This window comes from Peromyscus leucopus, chromosome 8b (genome assembly GCF_004664715.2).
Source record: "Peromyscus leucopus breed LL Stock chromosome 8b, UCI_PerLeu_2.1, whole genome shotgun sequence".
In the NCBI taxonomy this organism is placed as follows: domain Eukaryota; kingdom Metazoa; phylum Chordata; class Mammalia; order Rodentia; family Cricetidae; genus Peromyscus; species Peromyscus leucopus.
This window is the reverse complement of record NC_051086.1, coordinates 68,503,582-68,527,387: the sequence shown is the minus strand read 5'-3', so window position 1 is coordinate 68,527,387 and position 23,806 is coordinate 68,503,582. Positions and strand designations below refer to the sequence as shown.

At 38.8% G+C, this 23,806-nt stretch overlaps 1 protein-coding gene across 3 annotated transcripts in view; it reads left to right on the top strand.

Annotated features, from left to right (window-relative positions):
* The window catches only part of Usp32 (ubiquitin specific peptidase 32), a 159,681-nt gene that overhangs the window by 611 nt on the left and 135,264 nt on the right, over positions 1–23,806 (top strand). The window lies entirely within an intron of this gene.

Here is a 23,806-nt window from a genome sequence, read left to right as displayed (position 1 = left end):
CTGCAGAGCGTTCTTTTTGCTCCTGGAAGTCCTTTCCTATTAGGGAACCACTGGTTTTTTTTTCCCCCCAGGGTCTTTGCCGCTCTGCTGAGGGCAATGACCATCCTTCCATTTACTACTGCCACCTCTCACCCTTTCAGCGGATGACTTTGATTAAAGAAAGACCCGAAATGAAGTTGTGTTTAAGGCGAGAGGAGACTAGGCAAACTGGTGTTGCCATAAGACCTTGCTTAGGTTTCCTCTCCTCGGGCATCGATCAGACGGGTTTCGTGCACTTGATTCCCAGTTCTTACCCTCTCGCTCCCCCTAAAATGGCATTCGGAAATCCAGCATTGTGATACTGTGTTACATCTCCCTCCAGAGACTGGCCTCGCTGTCAGTCCTAGCCTGCTGCTGCTGCCATTGGCTCTGATTCACACTGTGTTGTTAACAGCCCCAACCCCCTACCACACTCTTGATCCATGATCACTAAAGCTCACACTAACTGGAAGTGTCTTGCACAGTTTGTGGCCGGAATGTGACTTAATTTTTCATGACTGAGATTTGAGTGTGTGTTTGTGTGGTGCTTGTATTTATTTCCGACGTTTAATGGATTTTCTTGGTAAGAAGTGAAAAACATTAAGCAGATTAGAGGCCAGACATTATTGTTAACAGATCTCTAAGACAAAAAAATTCAGCCGTGCGCCAGGTGGCTTTTGTAGCTTGAGATTGAAAAAGAAAATGTGATGGAAGACGTTTTAAAGACATTTTAAAGCGAGGATTTAGAAGTGAGATCTAGTTCATATACAAGGAAAATTAGGAGTTCACTGGACCCACTACCTAATAAATAGATAAGATACAGAATTGTAGTTGCATCAATTTTGGACTGAGCAGAATAGCAAAAATTATTCGTTTAGTGGTGCCTCCCTCTCCCAATAGTGTGATGATTGTTCTTAAACACAATCTTAGTTGAACTTTTTCTCCCTGTTTCAGTATGAGAAATATTCCGAATTCTTGATGTATTTCCAAGCCTAGACCAATCATTTCCTGAATGCTGTTAAGCTTGACGGGTCTGGGGGCAATTAGTCATTGACTTACCTGGCATGAAATAGGGCGCAGTCAAATTGATTTACAGCAGCAAGGTTCAGAAGTGTTTTCAAGTTTAAGGGTGTGATATACCTGGTGTTAAGAAATTCTAAAATTAAACTTTATTCCAGCTCTTGCTGATTATTTTATATCAAATTAAGATCGTACATTTTTTTTTTTTTTTTCGAGACAGGGTTTCTATGTGTAGCCCTGGATGTCCTGGAACTCAGTTTGTAGACCAGGCTGGCCTTGAACTTAGAGATTCACCTGCTTTTGCCTCCCAAGTGCTGTATTAAAGGCATGGGCCACCATGCCCAGCAAGATTGTACATTTTAAAATATAAATGAATTGATACATTTTAAAATGATCTGTTGAAAGGTTTTCATTTAATTTGTTATGAGGCATGTCTGGAATTTTAAAATGCATATTTGAAGTAGCAAAGTATGTATTAAAGTGTTAGTAAAGGTTGTTTGGATGTGTTTGTTTTTGTCAGTTTTGCTTCAGGGATTTTAAACCAAAAGAGGATCAAGTCGATAAAATAGTTTCTGAGTGTAAACAGGATACGTTTAATACAGGCAACTTTTAAACATGATGCTGCTCACTCAAATTAGACATCAGACTTTAAAATTTTATAGAGCTTTTTCTGAGTCTACAGAATGGCTTGAGAATCTTTAGGGGGCATGTGAATAAATAGGTGCTAATGCCTGCATCAGTTTTACTTATCTGTTTACTTTGTGTAAGGTGAGATGGGACAGATAGGATTTGACAAATAAACTAGCTTGAGCCAGGCGGTGGTGGCACACGCCTTTAATCCCAGCACTTGGGGGGGGGGGTAGAGGCAGGTGTCTCCCTGTGAGTTCAAGGCCAGCCTGGTCTACAAAGTGAGTTCCAGGATAGCTAGTGCTGTTACACAGAGAAACCCTGTCTTGCAAAACCGAAAAAAAATAAAATAAAACAAAAAAGCCGGAAAAAAGAAAAGAAAAAATAAGCTTGATAGAACTATTTGACCCTTTGGCTTTAATTTAAATGATTGAGCATTATCTACTGCTTATCCATAATTACACAGCATTAAAAAAAAAGTCTGATGTATTACCACAAACAAGAATAGCAGGCAGTTTAATAGCAAAGTGGGACCTTGAAATGCAGTGTTAATGTTAGTGACCTAACACTGGACCTGAGTGAAAGAGCAGTCTGGTTTATGTTTGAGGCACTCAAAATTAGGATGAATTTTGGGTTTATATCCTATTGTGGTTAGACTGCCAGTTATTTTTTTTAACTTTTACTTTTCTGAAAGTATGTAGCTTTAAACATTTTTGGAAAGATGTGTTAGTGATAACTTTTTTTTTTTTTTTTTTTTTTGGCTTGTATTGTAAATACCTTGAGATATACAAGAGGCTTGCCTTTTTGTTAAAATATTTGTATTATATTTATTTGTATATGTTTGCCATAGTGTATATATGGTGATCACAGGACACTTTTGTTCTTTTTCTTGTTGTTGTTTTGGTTTCCCAGACAAAGTTTCTTTATATAACAGTCGTGGCTGTCCTGGAACTCGATCTGTAGACCAGGCTGGGCCCAAACTCACAGAGATCCGCCTGCCTCTGCCGCCTCAGTGCTGAGATTAAAGGCGTGTACCACCACCACCACCACCACCACCACCACCACCACCACCACCACCACCACCGCTCAGCCACAGGACAGTTTTTGACTCAGGAGCTAGTTCTCCTTTAACCATGTGGATCCCAGGGATTGAACTCAGGTTATCAAGTTAGCAGTGAGTACCTTTATCCGCTGGTCCATCTCACTGGTCTAGCTTGACTTTATTATTATTATTATTATTATTATTATTATTAATTTTAATTTAAAGAATGCATGTGTTGTCTAGGGAATTATGCCTGTTTTCATGGGTATTGAGAATTTTAATAGCTTTATTTGACATCTCTTTATTTTACCATGTTATATCAGTTTGTAACTTTTGTGGTGTGTGTGTGTGTGTGTGTGTGTGTGTGTGTGTGTGTGTGTGTGTGTATTTAGGCAGGATCTCATTTTGTAGCCCTTGTCTTCCTAGAACTCACTATATAGACCAGACTGGCTTTGGACTCATAAATCTGCCTGCCTCTGCCTCTGTCTGAGTGCTGGGATTACAGGTGTCTGCCAACAGGCCTGGGTTAAAGCTTGTATTTTCTGTGTGTGTGTGTGTGTGTGTGTGTGTGTGTGTGTATTTTTAGGCAGGATCCCATTTTGTAGCCCTTGTCTTCCTAGAACTCACTATACAGACCAGACTGGCTTTGGACTCATAAATCTGCCTGCCTCTGCCTCTGTCTGAGTTCTGGGATTACAGGTGTTTGCCAACAGGCCTGGGTTAAAGCTTGTATATTCTGATAGGCTAGAGGACAGCCTCAGGTGTGAATCTTCTCAGGTGCCATTCACCTTTTTCTGCCTTTCGCCAGTTTGGGGCTCAGTGATTAGGCCAGTTATTAAATTCCCAGCAGTGTTGCCTGTATTCATCTCCCCAGCACTGGAATTAACCAGCACAGGCTACCATGGATAGCTTCATTACCTGAGTGTTGTGGATGGGTCCTTATGTATCTAGGCAGGGTTCTAGAACCCTGAGCTACTTTCTAGCTGTGTCTTTTTTGATACAGAGTCAATGTAGTTCAGGCTGGACTTGAATCTGTTTTGTATACAGAGTTGATATAGTTCAGGCTGAACTTGAATATGTTTTGCAACCAACACTGGCCTCTAGCTTTTGGTCTTCCTGCCTCAGCCTCCTAAATGCTAGGATTACAGGTAAGAGCCACCACACACACCTGTGGATTTTTTTGTTTTAAACAGCAATCTATGAAGATTATCTATCTATTTATTTATTTTTGGTTTTCCGAGACAGGGTTTCTACGCGTAGTTTTGGTGCCTGTCCTCTGTAGACCAGGCTGGCCTTGAACTCACAGAGATCCGCTTGGCAGTTTATTTTTTAAACGCGGTTTTTGAAACGGTTTCTCTTTTGTATCCCTGACTGTTTTGGAACTCACTTTGTAGACCAGGCTCACCTTGAACTCAGAGAGATCCGCTTTCCTCTGCCTCCTAAATGCTGGGATTAAAGGCTTTGGCAACTACTGCCTGGCTAAAATATGCTTTTAGTTGAAATAGAATTATATCATTTTCCTCCTTCCCTTTTCTCCCTCCAGCCCTTCCTATGTCCCCCTCACTTTCAAGTTTTTAGTCTCTTTCTTTGATTGTTGTTATGTATATGTGGTATGTATATGTATGCATATGAACAAGTGTATATCCTGCTGAATCTGTTTTTGTTGTTTGTATGTGTATGGTTTCAGAGATGACCACTCTTCATTGAACCAGTAATGGGGCTTATTCCTGGGAGTGGCTAATTCTTGTCCTAGCAATCATTAGTTAGCTGTAGTTCTTTGTCTAGGGGTAGGGTGGGACAGGACCCTGTTAAATTTTCTCCCTTCCATGTTAACATGTCCATTGATATTGGCATTGTTCTGGTCTTGTTTATTCAGCATTTCTAGGAGAGACTGTTTCACAGCAGACTTGCTGGTATTTTTCCACTTACAGTCTTTCCATCCCCTCTTCCTTGATGGTCCCTGCATTATGGATGCAGAAGCTGTGATGTATACGTTGGGGCTGGGCTCCACATGATCTGTTGATGTCTGTATTGTGTTCATGTGTGGTTTGCTGGGATGGTCATTGTTTGCTTCTTTGATGGAGGCATGTTAGCTACGCCTCTCCAGGAAAGGGGGCTCAGTCAGCACAGTCACATTTTAACGTTCCTGTGCCCAATCACTCATTCTTAATTAATTAATTATTATTTTTACTAAGCTCTGTCTAAAAATAAGGCACAGAGAAAACAGCTAACTAAGTTACTCTGTAGGATCAAATAGCCTGGGTCAGTAATTTTCACTAAAATAGATATGCAAGATATCCATAAGGAGTGAGAATAAAACATCAGAGCTTTAGTTTAGTTATAATTTGTGGTTTTAATAATGTGCATAATTATTAAATAATATTTACATGTATCATTTATAAACTGTTGATATAGTATCTTTTTTTGATTTTTTTTTTTTTTTTTTTTTTTTTTTTTTTTTTTTTTTTGAGACTGGGTTTCTCTGTGTAGCCCTGGCTGTCCTGGAACTCACTCTGTAGACCAGACTGGTCTGGAACTCAAAGACCTGCCTGCCTCTGCCTCCTGATATCTGGGATTAAAGACGTGCGCCACCACTGCCTGAAATGATATAGTATCATTATTTCAAGTACTAGCGTCATGAGTACTATAGAAATGCAGAATGTGGGTGAGTGGCCATGATGGCTTGGAAGCACCTCAGCATTATACTCATTTCCTAGTATGTGCTCAATAGTTACCTGTTAAACAATTTACTTTTTTAGTCTCTTAGAGGTTGTGTTTGTAGACAGAATGATTTAGCATCAGTCTAGATGGCCTGTACCACTACACCAGGCATTCAAGCCACCAACTTCTAATACAAAAGTAAAAATCCCTTGACTTGGAATAGTTGAAAGTTCCAACATGGAATAATTGAGGTTTCAACTAAGATTTTGCTTGCCAAACTTCTCAATGTGTGTAATACTAAAATTTTACTAGATTTACATTACCTGTGATAAAATGGTAGTATATCATTCTGTAAGGGAAAAACTAAATTTCATAGTTGGTATCTTCTATAGTGTTTGTTTGTTTGTATTTGTATGTTTGAGACAGGGTCTTTGTGGCCTGGAACTGAATATAACTAGCTAGCTCAGGCTGGACTCTTGCTTCTGTCTGCTACATGCTGGGATCACAGGTGTGTGCTACCACAGCTGGCTGTGATGCACAGTTTATTCTCTTTTATCAAAGCTCTGACCTTAGCTTGACAGTGGTGGCACATGCCTTTGATCCTAGCAATGGGGAGGCAGAGGCAGGTGGATATCTGTGGAGTTTGAGGCCAGCTGATCTACAGAGTGAGTTCCAGGACAGTCAGGGCTACACAGAGAAACCCAGTCTCAAAAAACCAAACCAAAACAAGAACAAAAGAGCACTGATCTTTCATCATCTGAACTTGTTAGATTCGTTAGTAAACTCTTTGGTGTTAGCATGATCTGTAAAAGAAAAAATGGAGCAGTTTTAAATTAGTATGCTTATATAGCATTATCTAAGTAGTTACAGAGGCAGTGCTTCTCCCTTTAGAATTGCCTTACCTTTGGTGTGTGTGAGTGACAAAGAGGAGATAAATTCACTGATGAATCCCAGAGTTTAGAGCATGAACAGAATGATGTGACATCACTTGCTGATCAGTGACCTTCCCATTTTCCAAAGTGGACAGCTGTTGTTTGGCTTTTGTTATTCATTGTCTGTCTTAGAGTTTAGTGAGACTTTGTAGTGATAACACTCAGGGTTGCTTTTCAAAATGATGAGCAATTTAGAGTTGGGACTATGATGTCTGATCAATAGCCAGACACTGTCTCAGGAGAAAGAGATTTTTGACACTTCATTATACACTAGATCACAGGAGAAGTTAGAGAAGTTGTAATTATTATTGAGGCAACCATAGAAAATCTGCTGTCACTTTAGAAGTAGAGATAAGAGCTGACACTTAGGAAGTTGTAATATTAAGTAGTTGCAATGGTCAAGGGATTTTTACTTGTAGTTTAGAAGCTGGTGGTTTGAATGCCAGGTGTAATGGTACAGGCCTATAATAGTATCACTTAGGAGGCTAGGGTAGAAGCTACCAAGTTCAAGATCAGCTTGGCTCATAGTAAACAAGGTTCTGTTTCAGACAACAACAGTTTAGTGGTTTATAGCAGTATTTAAAAGACAAGGTGGGACTGACAGTTTTTTTTTTTTTCATACTGTATCTAGGAAGCATGACTTCTCTTTTCATGGCTTACTTATGCTTCTGCTTTTGACATTTGGGTCTCTGGTATTTGTATATAGATTGAACTATTCCATCCCTTTTCTGAATGCCAGTCATTGTGAGCATTGACAGTTAATGGTAGGTAGTTAATTATTGCCACAGAACCTGATAAAGCTGGGTTCTTTAGTATGTACTATTATAGTTAGAGGCATAAATGTTTCTAAGACCTATGTGTTCAAAGATAACCAGAATTCAAACCCTGCTCTTAACACCCTTATTAGAGTTTAATAATCACTAACATGAAACTTCCAAGTTCACCAGTGGTTTTCTGTAATGTTTCTTGGGATCCTGGATACTAAATTGCTTTTAAACAAAATCATACTTAAATGAGGTTTTGCAGTGGAGGTTTTTTAGCTTCTTTTCCATTTCTTTCTTTCTTTTTTTTTTTTTTTTTTTTTTTTTGCTTTGCGCCTTTCCTGGAACTCGCTTTGGAGACCAGGCTGGCCTCGAACTCACAGAGATCCGCCTGGCTCTGCCTCCCAAGTGCTGGGATTAAAGGCGTGCGCCACCACCGCCCGGCTTTCTCTTCCATTTCTATAACGAAGGTGGTTGTCCAATTACCTCATATCCGTGAAAAAGCTTTTTAATTCTATTTTTTTGTGTGTGGTGTGTTGGATTGAACTTGACCTTTTGCATCTGGTCAAGTGCTCTACCACTCAGTTACATCCTAGCTCTTACTTTTTGAGACAGGCTCTCACTAAGTTGCCTGGGCTGCCTTTGAAATTGCTGCCCCCCTGCCTGAACCTTCTGAGGTGTATTACTGGCATGTGTCATGATGTCTGGCAGAATAAGCCTTTTAATATTCACTGTGGTTGACTTTTGATAATGAAGTTTGAAAGGTTCCGGAGAAATTTCCTTTGTGGAAAGGATTCTTTTATTAAAATAGGCCTCTTTTACTCTTACCCATGACAATAAATGGCATCACTGTCCCCACCCCATTGTTTATGGCCAGAATATAGACACACTCCCCTTTAGTTCTTCCCTGCTCATCTTGTTCATTTGCTGTCTTGTCTGTTAATTTCTGCCTAGCTCTCCTACCTACCTCTACTCTAGTCCCAACTGCCTTTATTTCTTGCTAAAGTTACCCAGTGTGCTCTTAAAATCCACGTCTTATTCCTTCCTCCTGCCTTTTTTTATTTTTTATTTTTTAAAATAGGGTCTTGATATATATCCCAATTTTGAATTCTGCTTCAGTGCTGGGATTATAGTCCACAATGCCAGGTCATAAATCCTTTATATCTATCTATCTATCTAAAGATTTATTTATTTATTATGCATACAGTGTTATGTTTGCATGTATTCCTGCAGGCCAGAAGAGGGAGAGGGAGCCAGAGCTCATTACAGATGGTTGTGAGTCACCATGTGGGTGCTGAGAATTGAACTCAGGACCTCTGGAAGAGCAGCCAGTGCTCTTAACCTCTGAGCCATCTCTCCAGTTCCCTGTTTGTTTGTTTGTTTATTTATTTATTTATTTATTTAAGAAAATTTCCATTTATCCTACATATCAGTCACAGATTCCCCTGTCCTCCCTCCTCCCACCCCCCAATAAATCCTTTATTTAAAGCTTCTTTTCTATTACTTTAGGGGGAAAATGTAGCCCTTATAATGCACAAGGCCCCAAATTATTCTGCTTGAAACTCTAAGCTATTCATACTCCTCTTCCCTTAATTTTATTTATTTATTTATTATTTATTTTTATTTTTTTGGTTTTTCGAGACAGGGTTTCTCTGTGTACCTTTGTGCCTTTCCTGGAGCTCGCTCTGTAGACCAGGCTGGCCACGAACTCACAGAGATCTGCTTGCCTCTGCCTCCCGAGTGCAGAAGGGATTAAAGGTGTGTGCCACCACCACCCAGCTTTGTTTATTTTTTATAGTCTCACTTTGTAACCATGGCTAGTGTAGAACTCTTTAGTAGGTTGACCTTGAACTCACTGAGATCTGCCTGCCTCTACCTCCTGAGTGCTAGGGCTAGGAGTGCAGATGTTCACCGCTACTCTTGGTGCTACTACTTTCCCCCGGTTTTCTTTTGTTCTTAGAGCATAGTTCTGACTTGCTGCCTTTGCATCTGTCACTGTCAGGTAGGAAAGGCTGTTTACTTTTGTAATTCTTGTGGCTTTTTTTTTTTTTTTTTTTTTTTTTTTTGAGATGGGGTTGTAGCCCTGACTGTCCTGGAACTCACTCTGTAGTCCAGACTGACCCCAAACTCACACATCTACCTGCCTCCCTAGTGCTGGGATTAAAAGGCATGTGCTAACCCAAACCTACTTTTGTAATTGTTATTTGTTTGTTTTGAAATAGGGTCTCATGTCACCCAAAATGGCCTCTTTGAGGATGACATTGGATTCCTGATGCACCTTCTCCCTTTTTAAAAATAAGAGATGAGAATTCTGCCGGGCGGTGGTGGCGCACGCCTTTAATCCCAGCACTCGGGAGGCAGAGCCAGGCGGATCTCTGTGAGTTCGAGGCCAGCCAGGACTACCAAGTGAATCCCAGGAAAGGCGCAAAGCTACACAGAGAAACCCTGTCTTGAAAAACCAAAAAAAAAAAAAAAAAATTCTTCTGGGTTGTTTGTTATTGTCTCTTTGAGACAGACATTTTTTCTATGTGGCCCTACCTATCCTAAACTCTATATCTTTATGTAGACCAGGCTGACCTTGAACTCACGGTTATATGTCTTTTTTTATGTGTATATATATGTATATAAATGTTCTATCTGCATGTTCATTTGTCTGCACAGCGGAAGAAGTCATCTGACCTTATGAGACTGTAGTTATAGATGGTTGTGAGCCACCATGTGGGTGCTAGAATTTGAACTCAGGACCTCTGAAAGAGCAGACAGTACTTGTAATTGCTGAGCCATCTCTCCAGCACAGGCATTTGTTTTTTTGAGACAAGTTCTTGCTATGTGTAGCTCACGCTGTTTGACTGCCTCAGCTTCCTGAGTGCTGAGATTATAGGCTTGTATTTCCATGCTCAGAATCACCAGTTTTTTTTTTTCCCCCCGAGACATTGTTTCTCTGTATAGCTTTGCACCTTTCCTGGAACTCACTTGGTAGCCCAGGCTGGCCTCGAACTCACAGAGATCCGCCTGGCTCTGCCTCCCGAGTGCTGGGAATAAAGGCGTGCGCCACCACCGCCCGGCTCACCAGTATTTTTAATAACTATTTCTTAATTTGGTCTTTGCCTTTGCAATTCCTTTTTTAAAATTTATTTTATGTGCATTGGTGTTTTGCCTGCATGTAAGTCTGTGTGAGGATATTGGATCCTGGAGTTACAGACAGTTGTTAGCTGCCATATGGATGCTGGGAATTGAACCTGGGTCCTCTGAAAGAGCAGTCAGTGCTCTTAACTGCTGACCCATCTCTCCAGCCCACCTTTGTAACTCAAAATGATATATTTATTGTGCTGCAGTCCCCTTTCCCTCTTTAAGGCTTATTTCCTGGCATCCAGCTATTGTGAAGATTCAGCCAGTGCACAATATCACTCTCAGATTCTTCCTGTCCTCCCATTTTTGTCATCTTTATATATATTGTAGTTTTTGTTAGATCAGTGTCATCATTTACATAAGTGGGCCTTTATAAGTGTTCTTCAGAGTTAAGCAGTTTAACATTCAGGATTTACTTTTCCTCTGTACTTAATTTCCCTTTACATCTTAAATAATTCCCTTGTTTTCTCTTTGCTGAAGTTTTTCTTTACTGTAATCCAATCCCCCCCAAATTCCCATCTTTTCCATATGCCCACTGGGTTCATCATCATTGATAAATACCTTTCTTGTAACCACTGGCCTGCTCCTGTGTATTCTAAATGCCTTTATGTTTGGACTATAGTTGCTGTGCCATCCTGGGGTCTTCCTTTACCAAATTCCTGGTGTTTCTCTTTATTATCTTCAGTTGTATCTCCTGTTTTGTGTATCCCTTATTGATGAATTCAATTGTAGAGCCTTTTTTGTTGTTGTTGTTGTTGCTTTTGGATACAGGGTTTCTCTGTGTACCCCTGACTGCCCTGGAACTCTAGACCAGGCTGGCCTCAAACTCACAGAGATTTGCCTGCCTCTGCCTCCTGAGTGCTGGGATTAAAGGTGTGTACCACTGTGCTTGGCTAAGAGGAGTTCTCCAAGTTTGGTGGTAAATATTTGAAATTACAGTACTGGGTAGCTGAGACAGGAAGATCTAGTGTTTGAGGCCAGCCTCTATCTCAACCACAACCAACAAAATTGGGCCAGGAGATGGTTCAGTAGGAAAAGCACTCTTACCCAGCCTGAAGACCCACACAGTGGAATGAGAGAACTCACTCTCTAAAATTGTCCTTTGATTCCCACACATGTGCTGTAGCACACACATACACAAAACAAGTAAAAATGTAATAATTAAAATTATTTTTATTATATAGGCAGTTATTGATTTGCATAGTAGTATGGGACTGTATAAAGGACATTGTAATCTGAGGTCATTCAAAATAATCAATGGGAAAAATTATCCTATATTGACTTCTAAAGGTTTTTGAAAACATTAAGAATGGTTACAAATGTATAGGGAAAGTTATTTAAAATTTTATTTTTAGATTATACTGTACTTGAAAATAACAGAATTAAACTGTTTTATTACTTTAAAATCTGTTGAATAGTTTAAATAGTGCTTTTTTTTTTTTTTTTTTTTTTTTTTGAGGCACGATCTCATTGTGTAGCTCAGGCATGCCTGGAACTGACTGTATATTCTAGGCTGTCCTGGAACACATAATAATATCTTTCAGTTTCCCCAGTACTGATAATATGAGCTACCATACTTGGCTTGTGTTTATCTGTCTTGAAACTTAAAATAATAAGTGTTGTCTTTTCTGCCTTGATGAATCACCATGCGCCTTCCTATATTTGGATTATGGATGCTTTGCTTACATGTGTGTGTATGCACCATGTGTGTGCCTGATGTCTAAGGAGGCCAGGAGAAGGTGTCATACAGCCTAGAAGTGGAGTTATAGGTTGTTTTGGGTGCTTGGAATCAAACCGGTTCCTCAGGAAGAGCAGCTAGTACTCTTAATCACTGAGCCATCTCTCTAGTTCCAAGCTCCTTAGATCGTCTCATTTTCACTTTCATTGTTGCAGAATACTTGTGAGAGTTCCTTTAATGTTGTTTTGTGCCAGCATTGCCACCTCTTGTCACCTTCATTCTCTTTCCCACCTTCCTTTTGCTCCAACCACAGACTTCACTTATTATATCAAGATTACCTTTCCCTAAGTTCCTCTGGCTGTATACTAAGGGTCTCTTGAAAGGAAGCAGTTCATCATTCCTATGCTCAGTTATTTTTTTTTCCAGATCTCTCTTCTTTATATTCAATTGAAACTGATCATTATTAGTTTCTTGGCTGCATTTTCATGTTTTTTGGGCTGTTTCCTTTATTTTTAATTTAATTTTATTTTTGGTTTTTTGAGACAGGGTTTCTCTGGGTAGCTCTGGCTATGGTGGAACTCACTCTGTAGAACAGGCTGGCCTCAAACTCACAGAGGTCCACCGGCCTCTGCCTCCCAAGTGCTGGGACTGAAGGTATGTGCCACCACCAGCAGCTATTTTTCATTTTAATATTTGTTTGTTTGTTTGTTTATTTATTTGTGTGTGTACTACCTGTACATGTATGGAATACAGAGGACAGCTTGCAGGAATCAGTTCCGTTCTTTCACCAGGCTTGTGAGTGGGCACATTAACCCACTGAGTAATGCTTGCCCTCCACTTTGTTTTTTGAGGTAGGATTACTCACTGGCTATCTGTCTTCATCTCCTCGGTGGTGGGATTATAAGACTATGCCACCCCACAGCACTGGGCTTTTTATCATGTGAACTTGGGTCCTCATGCTGGTTGACAAGCACATTCCTGACTGAATTCCTCTTTTAAATTTTTAAAGAAAAAAGTTGTTTTTGGTTTTTCACTTGTGTATTTGGTGTGTTTGTTTGTTTGTTGTTGTTATTTTAGTGGGATTGTATTCCTTTTGCAAAATTTTGGAGACTTAGTTTTTTGTTTGTTTCAGACATGGTCTCATATGTGATGTTGTTTGTTTTTTAGCTCTTTTACTCTTAGGGTGGGGGGCATCACCCGGCTCCCAAATAAATCACACACAGAGAGACTTATTATTTATAAACACCTGGCCTTATCTTGGCTTGTTGCTAGCAGGTTTTCTCAACTTTAACTTATCCCGGCTACCTTTTTGCCTCTGGGCTTTTCCCGTTCTCTTACTTCTGTAAATCTTACTCTTTTTCTTGGCTTGTTGTGTAGCTGGGTGGCTGGCTCCTGGAGGCCTCCTCCTTCCATGGCTACTTCTACCCCTCTCCCAGATTTCTGCTTCTATTTATACTCTTTGCCTGCCAGCTACGACTATCTCTCTCCTGCCTTGCCATTGGCCATTCAGTTCTTTATTAGACCATCAGGTGTTTTAGCCAGGCACAGTAACACAGCTTCACAGAGTTAAACAAATGCAACATAAACAAAAGTAACACACCTTAAAATAATATTCCCCAACACATATGTGTCCTTGACTGGCCTGGAACTCACTGTATAGACAGGGCTGGCCCCTAACTCACAGAGATCTTCCTGCTTCTGCCTCCTGAGTGCTGGAATTGAAGTTGTGTGCCACCATGCCTGGCTGGACTTAGAATTTTTAAGGCTAGCATTTTTTCAGGTTAATAAATGAATGCTTTGTATGTGAACTTAATAATTATATTTTTCAATATAAATGAAAAACTTCAAAAAGTTTAAAACATTCTTTTCAATATCAGTTTATAGAACTATTTGATAGCTCTTTGATTAGTGTATAAAGGGTTTATGTGAAGGATTCAAGATATTTTAAGCTTATCCTTAAGGAATTCTAAATATTCTCATAAAGATTTGAAAAATACTGTGCTAATCTTCATTCTACAGAGAAGTCAGAGAGAGTTTATTTTTTTATTTTTATTTTTTTTAAGATTTATTTATTTATTATGTATATAGTGTTCTGTTTGCATGTATCCCTGCAGGCCAGAAGAGGGAACCAGATCTCATTACAGATGGTTGTGAGCCACCTTGTGGGTGCTGGGAATTGAACTCAGGACCTCTGGAAGAATGGCCAGTGTTCTTAACCTCTGAGCCATCTCTCCAGCCCCGAAAAGTTTATTTTTAAACTTTTTTTTTTTTTTTTTTGTAACAGGGTTTCTCTGTGTAGCTCCGGCAGTTCTTGAACTAGCTCTGTAGACTGGACTGGCCTTGAACTCAGAGCGATTACCCCCCTCTGCCTCCTGAGTGCTGGGATTAAAGGAATATGTTCCAAAATACTGTTTATACAATTGCATTTTATTTATTTTGTGTATGGGGGTGGATGTGTGTACCTGTGCCACAGCACATGTTTGACTGTCAGAGGACACCTCGTTTGGGAGTCAGTTCTCTGCTTTATGCCGTGAGGGTTCTGGGCATTAAACTCAAGGTTCTCAGGTTTGGCAATAGATGCCTTTACCCACGGGGCTATTTTGATAAATACTAAAAGTTCTAAATACTTTTCATCAGTATTATATGTATATGTAAAATATTGAAAAGCTTTAATAAGATTTGTTAAATGAGGGCTGATAGGATGATGGCTCTGTGGGTAAAAGCATTGCAGTGCATGCTGGGTGACCTTAGTTCTAACTCTAGAACCCATGTAAAGTGGTAGAAAACCAACTCCAGAGCTGTCACCTGACCTCCTTAGGCTCTCTGGTACATGCCCTCTTTCCTATCATACACAGACACATACAGTAATAAATTAAAGAATAATTTAGTGTGTTTTACTCAGTACTTAGTTATATGCATTGACATAAAGCTCCTGTGGGGACAGCTGGGGTAATTAATTTATTTTGTGTAGCACTTACATAGCTCTCCAGTCAATACATTTTCTTAAAAAAATGAGAATAATCAATTTTCTAATCTTCCTTGGCATTTTCTTGTCCCTTCTGAGGAGACTATTGTATATTTTCATAGTTGAACTTTGATGTTTGATATTGCTTCTCTTCAGCATTAGGTATTTTCTGTTGACTTATCACTTAGAAGCCTAAGAATATAGCTTTCATTTCTTTTTACCCTGTGCTACTTCCCTCCTCCTCTTCTCTGTTACTTCATTCTAACAATATGGTATAGTAGTTTTAGTTAAATGTCCAGTGTGTACGTTATGACCATATGTATATGTGATTCACACCTGAAGTTATGTAGCAAGCTATGATTACTTTTTAGCTCATCTTTTCCAGAACTAATATTTGTTGTGGTTTTATTTGCTTTTGTTTGGTATTCTTATTTTTAAAATTTGCTAACTTGCTTATGGTTCCTTTCAAGGCTACCAGATGTTCCCAGGCCCAATGGTTTCTCATGATTTATAATCCTAGCACTTAGGAGACAGAGGCAGGCAGATCTCTATGAGTTTGAGGCTAGCCTGGTTTACATAGCCAATTCCAGGCCAAAGTTATATATAGTAAGACTTTGTCTCAAAAAACCCCCGAAAATTAATAAACACCTGCCCACAAAAACTATATTTATTTTTTGTGTGCATTGGTGTTTTGCCTGCATGTATGTCTGTGTAAGTGTGTTGAATTTCCTGGAACTGGAGTTACAGACAGTTGTGAGCTGCCATTTGGGTGCTGGGAATTGAACTTGGGTCCTTTGGAAGAGCAGCCATTGCTTTTAACTGTTGAGCCATCTTGACAGCTCCTACATACTAGTTCTTATTATGCAACATGAATTCTGTGACTTTTTTTTTGAAATAGGGTCTTAGGTAGTCCAAGCTAGCCTGAAACTTATGTGGTTGAGAATGGCCATGAATTTCTAATCTTCTTGGCGCTGCCTCCAAAGTGCTGAGTGAAATAGGTGTGTGTCACCAGATCTAGATATATTTTTTTTAATCTATATATAGTTTTGCAGCAGAACCTTGTTTTTCTCAGAGAAACTTGGCATTGCATAACCTGAAGTTCATACTTCCTTATTTTAATTATTTTGTTCTGCTTTGGTTGTTTGTGAAGTGTTTCTACAGTTTTACTTTATTTAAATTAATTTTTTTGAGGAGGGTATCACTGTGTAGCACTGGCTGGCTTGGAACTTGCTATGTAGCCCAGGCTGGCCTCAAACTTAAAGAGCTCCTCCTGCCTCTGCCTCCTGAGTGCTGGGACTAAAGACTTGTGCGCCACTCTCAGCTTGTTTATAATACACTTTTGCTTTTATGTAATAGAACTTGAGGATGTTGCCATCTTGAGGTTACGTGTAGAACCACATACAGGTATGAGGAAATTGTTGACAAGTACAGAATAGTATGTGCAGCAAAGACTGTAAATCTCTAGACTTACTATGTTTTTGGTGACGAGATTTAATTCTTGATTCTTTTTTTAAAAATCCATGTGTGGTTTTGTTCTTTCTTGTTTTGATCTGCTTGTGTGAAATGCACACACCTATGTTTGTGTTCACTGAGGGCAGAAGAGGATGTTTAGTGTTCTGCTTTATCACTCTTAGCCTTTTTCCTTTGAGATAGCCTTCTGCTGAACCTGGAACTCGATTGAGGGCAATCCCCAATGATCATTCTGTTTAAGCCACCACAGTACTGGGGTTACAGACCTAGATGTGACCCAGCCCAGCTCTGGTTTTTGTTTTTTGTTTTTAAGACAGTGTAGCCTCAAAGTCACCATGTAGACCAGAATGAGCTCAAATTCTCTGCCTTTCAAGTATATATGCCACCAACCCCAGCCCACAAGCACAGCCTTTTACATGGTGCTAAGATATAAACTCAGTTCCTCATGCTCACATAGCAAGTGGTCTTACCTAATAAGTTGTCTCTCCAGCCCCCTCCCCTTTGAAACATATACTTATTTATTTATTTATTTATATTTTATGTGCATTGGTGTTTTGCCTGCTTGTGTGTCTGTGTGAGGGTGAACTGGAGTTACAGACAATTATGAGCTGTCACATGGGTGTTGGGAATTGAACCTGGGTCCTTTGTAAGAACAGTCAGGTCTCTTAACCATTGAGCCATCTCTCCAGCTCAGGTGCTGGGGATTCTAACTCAGGTTCTCATTCTTATATAGCAAGTGCTCTTCTGAGCTATCTTTCCAGCTCGTTTTTTCTTTTGTGTATGTATATATATATTTGTTTTTGTTTGTTTTTTCAAGACAGGGTTTCTCTGTGTAATTTTGGTGCCTGTCCTGGATCTCGCTCTGTAGGCCAGACTGGCCTCACAGAGATCCGCCTGGCTCTGCCTCCTGAGTGCTGGGATTAAAGGTGTGCGCCGCCCAACTATTTTGTAATATATTTTTAATTGAATAGAATTACATTACTTTCCTCCCTTGCCTCCCACCAACTTCTCCCAGGTACCATTCCTCTGACCCTCCTCTCACTTCTCCCAAATTAATAGCCTCTTTTTCTTTGATTATTATTGTTACATATATATACATGCATGTATGTATGTATGTACATATGTAATGCATATGCTTGTGACTAGCTGGTACATCTGTATTTTCAGAATTGTAAATATTGGGAATCAGTTAAATTACATTTCCTTTTCCTAAAAGCACAGAAAGTATTCATTCCAGTTTTACATATCAGAATCTTACAGTTATGCAAGAGTTACAAGTGATCATAAATGCTGAGCCATCTTTCCAGCTCTATTTTTCCATCAGAGACAAGGAAAGAAAGAAAAACTTGCAAGGCTGGAGAAGTGGTTCAGGGGAAATCACTTGTTGCCCAAGCATGAAGACCATAGTTTGAATCCCTAGGACCTGTTGGGGAGAAGATTCCTAAGCAATCTGGCTAGCTAGCCTAGTGAAACTGGCAAGCTGTAGGTATAGCAAGTGACCCTGCCTCAGTATATCAGGTGGAGAGTAATATTGGAAGACACCCAAAATGCCTGTGGTCTCCACATTCATGACAACAGGCACATACGCATGCATGCTAGCCACATGTACATATACATAAGAAAAAACAAAATCAAACCCAACATTTACTGTTGAAATAGCTTTTCATTTTCTTCAAACTATAAATAAATAATGGTAATGCTATTGTCTGTCTACTTGAATTTTTGAATAGTTCAATAATTCCTTTTTTCCTTGAGTATAATGAATGGTTAATATGTTGCCATTGCTTGATTGTTGCCAGTAATTTTATAGTCAGCTTTCTGAAATCTACATTTGAGAGTTTAGGATAGAATGACCATTGTCATTATGGATCGATAAGTTATTAGGTCTACAGCACCTGTTGAACACCCAAACTCTCAAGTCCTTAAAATGAACTCAAATCCCGCATAAAAAGATGACATAGTTTTGGCATATCCTCAGGTCTTCCTGTAACCTTTAAATTAATTGTTGATTACTTATTTGTAGGTTTTTGTAATACCTAATACAATGTGCATGTTGTATAGTTATATATATATACACATATATACTATGACAAGGAAAAAGTTTGAACATGTTTATGTTAGATAAAAGTTTATTTTTGTATTATTTTTCAATATATGGTTGTTTGAATCCTCACATGCACAACCCAGATTTTGAGGGCCTACTGTATAGCATTGCTATTAGATACTCAGATTTGGAGCTAGGAAGCAACATATAATTTTAATTTAAAAATTTGAGATTGGGTCATTTATTATTTATTACCAAGTTGTGGTGTGGACTTGATATTCATAAGCTTGGTTACCACATGGACACATCCAAAGCAAGAAAAGTTCAGTTTGACAGTGTCAATGTGAAGTTCTTTAAAGCTGACTCCTATCCATGTAAATAATTCTTTCAAAATTGCTTTTGGTATCAAAGGAGTAGTATGATGGTTATTGCATAGTTTTTTAGAAGTTTTATATTAGTACCATTAATAGTTTTGTTTTTGTTTGTGGGTTTTTTTTTTTTTTTTTTTTTTAAGACAGGGTTTCTCTGTGTTGTTTTGGTGGCTGTCCTGGATCTTGCTCTGGCCTCAAACTCACAGAGATATGCCTGGCTCTGCCTCCCGAGTGCTGGGATTAAAGGCATGCGCCACCACCTCCGGCAGTACCATTAATAGTTATAAGCCACTTTTTCCTGTCAAATATTAGATGTAGTGGTTGCAGAGACATTCGTTTTCTGTTATTTCTTCTGAAATACTGTAAAGAAGTGAGACAGTATATTTCTTTCTTTCTTTCTTTCTTTCTTTCTTTCTTTCTTTCTTTCTTTCTTTCTTTCTTTCTTTCTTTCTTTCTTCCTTCCTTCCTTCCTTCCTTCCTTCCTTCCTTCCTTCCTTCCTTCCTTCCTTCCTTCCTTTCTTTCTTTCTTCCTTTCTTTCTTCTCCTTCTCCTCCTCCTCCTCCTCATCATCATATTTTAATTTTTTGAGACAGGGTTTTTCTGTGTAGCTTTGGCTGTCCTTGAACTCACTTTAGAGATCAGGCTGGCCTCGAACTCACTGAAATCCACCTGCCTCTGCCTCCCGAGTGCTGGGATTAAAGGCATGTGCCACTATCACCCAGCAGAATATGCTTTATTTTCATCAAGTTTGCCAAGGAGGATGCTTATAAATTCTAGTTATTTTCTTTTTGCATAGAAAGGGTAGTTCAAAATTTCACTAATATATTGTTTAATATATTAATGATTAATATATACTTCTATGTTGCATTTTAATTACATGTTCTCATCTAAAGTTATGAACCTTATTATCCTTTCAACAAGGATCTAGGATGAATTCTGAGAATTATAGGAAACATTTCATGATTGCCAAACTAAAATTAGGTACAAGAATTAACTTTCTATTTGAAAATTGTGGGCTCAGCTAGCACAGTGTAAACAATTAGAACCTCTTTCCATAGTCATTGATGGAGATGTATATCTGGCTGGGTGTGGTGATACACACCTTTAATTCCACGCTCAGAAGCCATAGACAACTGGGGCTATATAGTGAAACCCTGTCCCCGTTTCCCCAAAAGTATATATCTGTATTGTCCTTTGTAACTTTATTCACAAAACTATGTAATTTTGAGTTGTATATAGATGATAGATGTTATCATAACTATTGGGCTTTCTTGAAAAAGATCATAGTTGACAGTGAAATTAATGGGAAAGGGAAGTTAGGGTAAATATATATATATTTATCTTATGTTGTAAAGTAAAAGACTTCTCTTAAAAGTGAAATAGAAGGGAGGAAATAAATGTGTGTAAATTCCTGAATATTAAATACAGTTGCTTTAGTAAGTGCTGTGGTCTGAGTGCTTGTATCTGCTTTAAAATTCATTTGTTGAAACCTAAACCGCTGAGTGATGGCCTTAAGGAGCATAGTCTTTGGAAGGTGGTCAGATGGAGACAAGAGTTGTCACAAATAAGATGGATGCATTTTGAACTTCTGAGCCTCTTTCCTCCATCTCCCAAGAGCTGGATTATAGGTATGGGCCTGGTTTTAAAATGCTTTTTAAAGAGTAAAATGCTAAATTAGGTGTAAATTTTATTATTAATTCTGTTCAGTAGGTTAAAGACACTGAAGATATCCTATTTCTATATTTTGATTGCATTTATGAAGGAATTTGGGCTACTAGATGCATTTTGACTCCTGCTGGAGAAGATTGAGGATACTTGGAAACATGTGATGTCGCTGAACTGATGAATGTTATGTTGCTGATAGCTTCAGAAGTTTATGAACCAAGATGATAAACTGTGTGTTTGGTTTGAGAAACTGTTGGAAGCTTATCAACCTAGGTTAAATAGTCATTTTGTTATATTGTAGAAAATAGGAGAAGCTAATGAAGACTTAAGGACATTTTCTCAGTCATATTTTTAAAATTCTACTTTAGCATTTAAGCATATAGTGAATTTCCTGTGACTATAAACTAAGTCATGTCTTTTTTTGATTTATGTTCTGTTCTTACAGGCAGTTTTCAAAGACACAATTTTCCCCAGAAATTATTCTAGGTTAACTTCATAGTGGTATATTTGACATGTTTCAGAATGGGAGCTGTCACTCCTGTAGAAAAAAAATTTGTACAATTTGAATGTTTCTCCATCTGTGCCCTAAAGTTTGTTATTACTATTTCATTCATTGACAAAGTAACTTTGTTTTCTGACACAAAGATCCTATTCTATATTTTTTATATTAAAAAGAATTCTGTAGTGGGAACAAGGAAGCCAAATTTTTTATGTAATTCAATTTTTTTTAATGTAATTCAGGCAAGCTCAGGGGATGCTTCAGAACAGAAATAGAAGCAGATGGATACTGATGCTCTGTAAGGATGGCATGGCTCCTTTTGATTACAGATACTGGCGGTCTGTGAGGTGAAGATATGGAGCCACAATCCATTTACAGCCTCAACTAAACCATGTGTGCTGTGGTAAAGCCACGAACAGCTTCATAATACATTGTAGAAGAGAGCTACTTTTAGTTTTATAGCACAGAGACCCACACATACCAATCCTGTCAGCACTGTCTTTGAACATTGAGGCTAAATGCTATAGAAACTACTACACTTTGATTCATTCCTGCTTTGAATTCCAGATGATTTGCTCTGAAATGTAAACTAGAGTGTAATACTAGTGGACCATTTTTATACTTTTCAAAAACAAAAATGGGAGATGTATTTATTTATTTAAAGATTTGTTTTTAGTTTTAATGTGCATGGGTATTTTGCTTGTGTGTGTGTCTGTGTACCAATTGCATGTCTGGTGCTCTTGGAGGCCAAAGAGGGCGTTGGCTCCCCTGGACCTGCGTTGACAGATGGTTATGAATCACCTGTGGGTGCTGAAGATTGAACCTGGGGCTTAATGAATGTTAGGCAGTTACTCTACCAACTGAGCTACATCCCCAGCCCTATTTTATGTGTTTGAGTGTTTTACCTGCATCTATCTGTACACTACAAGCTAGAAGAAAGTGTCAGATATCCTGAGACTGAAGTTAAAGACAGTTATGAGCAGCTATTTGGAGGCTTAAACTGAACCTGGGTCCTCTGGAAGAGCAGCCAGTGCTCTTAACTTCTGAGCCATTTCTCACCTCCCATCCCCCACTCATTTTAAGTGGATTCTGGGGATCAGAACTCAGGTCCTCATGCTTGAGGATCTTATTTTACCAACTAAGTCATCTTCATAGAGCTAATAGCTTTCTTTATAAATGAATTTTTTTGGTGAGTTACAACTGTTCGAAGAATCTGACACCTTCTGGCCTCCATAGGTACCAGGCACACACATGATGCACAGACATCACAGACATACACGCACGCAAAACACCCATAAATGTAAAATGAAAAATAAATAGTTACTCTTAACTATAGCTTTTCTTCTTCTTTTTTTAATCTTTCATTTTCTTTCCTATAAATAGCATGTCTGTTCCCTTGTTAAGTAGTATACTATATCATGGAAGTCATTAACTGTTGTTTTATCTTTGAGACAGTGTGGCTGCGCCTTAATCTACTACTAGAGAAACAGTTACCAGCCTGCTTCTCTAGCAGTGGCCTGGCCACTCAGGCCATAACCTGGTGGGAATTCTGTTTCCAAAGGCACTGGCCCTGGCTGCTGCTAAAGGTAGCTTTAACTTAATCTTATCATTCTTTTTATAAATAAGATTTGAGATTCAAAGGCTGGAGTGAAAACCTGTGAGCTCAGAGAGGCTGAGTAACAACTAGCTAACCCTCTTTCCTTGCTGGCCTCTCCAAAAGAGCCATGCTTCGGCTCTTCAAAACCTGAAAATGTGGCGCCACTCCAAACACCTCCCTACTACTTCTTGTGTCTCTTTATCTCTCCCGGATGCCCTCTGATGCTCTATGATTACTTTTTGTCAACTAGTTGCTAACTCATCCTCCTAACCCAAGGTTAATTTTATTTAATCAATGCAAATGCAAATTTGGGATTCACAGTGTGATCTAATATCCCCCAACAATTACCTATGGGAAAAGATTCCTTTTTCATTAGTCCCTTAGAATATACCAAGAGCTGTAGATCACTGATTTGTAAAAGGAAATTAAATGAATTGTTCAGGTACCTATGGAAAAAGAAAGCCCAAATTCAAATAATGATAATAGTTTATTAATATGAATATTTACGGTTTATATGTATGACAGATTATGTATTTTTAAATTTTTATTTATTTAATTTTTATGTGTGTTGGTATTTGACCTGTGTGTATGTCTGTGTGAGGGAGTTGGATCCATTGGATATAGAGTTACAGACAGTTGTGAGCTGCTATGTGGGTGCTGGGAATTGAAAACAGGTCCTTTGGAATAGCAGCCAGTGCTCTTAACCACTGAGCCATCTCTCCAGCCTCCAGATTACATTTTCAAAAGGTGACTATGACAATATCTCCCACCCTTACAGGCTTCTTATATGACTTTGACATTTCTCTCATGGTCCTTGAATCTGAACAGCATTGTGACTTAGCAGAGGTGACACTTTTTTTTTAAAATTGGGATAACAGTGAAATGTATGCTGATTTAATTTTCATGCTCCTTTCTTATTTTAAAAATAATATTACTTTTATTATTTGTATATGTGTGGCATGTGTACATCTGAGTGCAGATGTGCTTATGTGTGTGTCTTCCTCCACCTTTTTTGAGAGAGAGTCTCTCATTGAACACACCTCAGGGTTCCTCTGTCTCCATGCCTTACTTCTGCCCTAGTGCTGGGATTATAGATGTGTGCTGTTATACTCAGCTTTTGAAGTGGGAACTGGGGAATTTTATTTAGGCCCTTACACCTGTGCAGCAAGCACTTTGCCTACTTTACATAAGCTCCTCAACTCCTTTCTTGTGCCTATGTAAGCACAGAATCCTCTGCATTAGCCTCCAGAATGCTGAGATTATGGGTGTCTTAACCCAGCTTCCTTCATTTCTTTTGCTTAATATTTTTCTGTGCATTGTTTATCTT